This window comes from Octodon degus, unplaced genomic scaffold (genome assembly GCF_000260255.1).
Source record: "Octodon degus isolate 3935 unplaced genomic scaffold, OctDeg1.0 scaffold00055, whole genome shotgun sequence".
Classification (NCBI taxonomy): domain Eukaryota; kingdom Metazoa; phylum Chordata; class Mammalia; order Rodentia; family Octodontidae; genus Octodon; species Octodon degus.
The window spans coordinates 9964606-9967995 of NW_004524631.1; the positions used below are offsets into that span (position 1 = coordinate 9964606).

General features: G+C 37.0%; 1 pseudogene; it reads left to right on the forward strand.

The window, feature by feature from the left end:
* Nucleotides 1–2958: 2958 nt before the first annotated feature.
* Nucleotides 2959–3390, forward strand: part of LOC101585052 — a 966-nt pseudogene continuing 534 nt past the window's right edge.

Genomic DNA, 3390 nt, shown 5'->3' on the forward strand with positions numbered 1-3390 from the left:
AACAGGAGACCTCACCAATCAAAGAGTGTTATCTCTTATCTCAAAAAAACAGGTCAACAAGACAAAAAATCAGCAAGGAGGTAGAAGAACTGAACCAAATCTTTGAACAGACGGACTTAGTGGATATTTACAGAGTGTTCCAACCAACAATATCTGTATACAGGTTCTTTTCAGTTGCACATGGGATGTTCTCTAATATAGACCACATACTAGTCCATAGATCATACTCAACTGAATGCAGGAAAATTGAAATTGCCCCATGCATATTATCTGACCATAGTGAAATGGAACTGCAAATCAATGATGAAAGAAACTACAAAGCCCCATAAACACATGGAAATTAATTAACACCTCTTCAACCACTGGGTCACAGATATGAAGTTAAACAAAAAAATTAAAAAAATTCTACAATCCAGTGAAAATTCAAATGTAACTTACAGGAATTTGTGGGGCAAAAGGAATGCAACTCTCAGAGGGATATTTATAGTGGTGAATACACATATTAGGAAAACTAAATGAGAATAAATAAACATCCTAAAACTGTATCTCAAGATTCCAGAAAAAGAAGAGCAAATCAAGCCCAAGAAGGCAGGAAATTACAAAGATTACAGCAGAAATTAATGCAATTGAGACAAAGAAAACAGTATGAAGACAAAAATCATGTGATTGTCTCAACAAATGCAATAAAAGCTTTTGACAAAGTCCAACACACATTCATGATAAACCTGACAGAAAATTGGAATAGACCTTCTTTCCCTCAGCCTGATAAAAGGCCACTATGAGCAACCAGCAACCAATATCATTTAAATCTGGAATAACTGAAAGCTTTTATTGTATAACCATTCAGGTACAAGACAAAATATCTACAGTCACCACTCCTATTCACTATAGTTCTGGAAACATTAGCCGCAGCCATTGGGTAAGAGAAAGAAATAAAAGGAACAAAAATTGGAAAGGAAAAATTGAGACTATTGTATTCACAGATGACACGATACTATTTGGAAGGCCCAAGAAACTCCACAAAGAAGTTCCTAGAATTAAAGAACAAATTCAGTAGCATAGCAGGATACAAAGTCAACACCCAAAAAGCAATAGTATTCTTTTACACAACAAACTCACTGAGAGAGAAACTAGAGAACAATGCTCTTTACTATAGCTCCCAAAATTAAAATACTTAGGAATTAATCTTACAAAGTAAGTACAAGATATATACAATGAAATTACAATACTATAAAAAAAATAAGTCAAAGAGGATCTCAGAAAATGGAAAAGTATTTCTTGCTCCTGGATAGGAAGAACCAATATTGGGAAAATGGGTATACTCCCAAAATTGTTATTTAGGTTATTAAACTAATCTCCGTCAACATACCATTAGGGGCTGGGGAGATAGCTCAGTAGAATAAGCGCTTGCCTGGCAAGTGCAAGGCCCTGAGTTCACTGCTGGGTACCACAAAAAAATAAAATAAAATAAAATAAATACCATCAGCGAGAGCTGGCCAAATAGCTCAGCAGATTAAAGCACCTGCAGGCAGGTGCAGGGGCTGGGGGTTCGATTCCAGGGCCTGCCTTGCCAGTCCTGCCCACGGGGCATGCTGAGATGGCAATTGAGACTGGGCATAGTGGTGCGTACCTGTAATTCCAGCTCTTGGGAGATCGTAAATAGGTGGATCACTACGAGTCCAATCTAGTAGTGAGACCCTGAACACACTGTAGACCCTTCCCTAAAATAAAATAAAAAAAAAGAATACCGTCAGTAAACCTCACCTATCCACAAAAACGATTCCTAAAATTCATTTGGTAGCATAAAAGACCTAGAATAGCAAAGGCAATCCTGGGAAACAAAGGCAAGGCAGGAGGCATTGCAATCACTGACTTGCAATTACACTACAAAGCTAATGTGATAAAAAATCAGCAAGATATTGGCAAAAAAAATACCTGTTTATCAGTGGAAAAGATTAGAAGATACAGACACAAGTACAGACACACTCAGCCACCTTATCTTTGACAAAATGAGTGAACATGCTCACATGAAGAAACATAACCTCTTTAACAAATGGCTCTGGAAAACCTGGCTTTCCACATGGCAAAACTAAAACAAGACCCAGGTTTATCATCATGAACTAAACAAAAGTCAAAGTGGATTAAAGTTCTAAATGTTAAAGCAAAAACACTAAATATACTGGAAAATAAAGTAGATGAAAATCTTGAAGACATAGGAGTAGGCAAACAGTTCATGAACAAAAACCAAACTGTACGGGTAATACTCCAAAGAATCAAAAAATTGTATCTCACCTTATTGAGAAGTTTCTGAATGTCAAAAGAAATCACTAACAGAGTGAAAAGACAACCCATAATTGGGAAAAAATCTTAACCAACAATAACTCAGGCAAGGAACTTCTATCTAGAATGCACAAAGAACTAAAGAATTTAAAAATCAGAGCTCCAAAATTCAAAGACCAAATCTTAAAATGGGCATGTGAGGTGAATACGTACTTTTCAGGTGAAGAAATACAAATGCAAATAAATACATGAAAAGATGTTCCACAGCACTGGTCATTTGAATAATGCAAACTGAAATAATACTGAGGGTTTTGGCTGCTTCTGTACCCTGGTCTGGCTTTTTCAGTCTTTTTTCTTTTTTCTTTCTTTCTTTCTTTCTTTTTTTTTTTTTTTTTTTTTTTTTTTTTTAGGGAAGGATATACACAGTGTTCAGGGTCTCACTACTAGATCAGACTCTTATTGATCCACCTATTTACATCCTCCCAAGAGCTGGGATTACAGGTATGCACCACCACGCCCTGCCTCAATTGCTGTCTCAGCTGACCCTGGGTGTGGGGCCAGCATGGTAGACATTGGGATCAAACCCTGGCCCCTGCATCTGCTTGCAGGTACTTTAACCCACTGAGCTATTTGGCCGGCCCTTTATCACAGTCTTAATTGGACTCTCCTTCCATCAGCATGGGGGAATGCGACAATCAGGTGGCCTATATGAATCCAGTAGTAATGGCTAGATCAAGAGGTCCAATCCAGTCCTCAGGGCCAACCATCCAGGATTATCTGAATTGACTCAGACCTATCTGGGAAGAAGTGAAAGAGCAACTAGAAAAGAAAAAGAAAAGCTCTAAGGCTTTGGCTGAATTTGAAGAAGCAATGAATGAGAATTGGAAGAAAGAAATAGAAAAATCACAAAGAGAAATCATTAAGTGGAAATGAGAGCTCCTCAAAAAAAAAAAAGAAAGAAAGAAAGAAAGAAGAAAGAAAGAAAGAAAGAAAGAAAGAAAGAAAGAAAGAAAGAAAGGAAAAAATCTGGTAGGTATTTCTTCTTCTTCTTCTTCTTCTTCTTCTTCTTCTTCTTCTTCTTCTTCTTCTTCTTCTTCTTCTTCTTCTTCT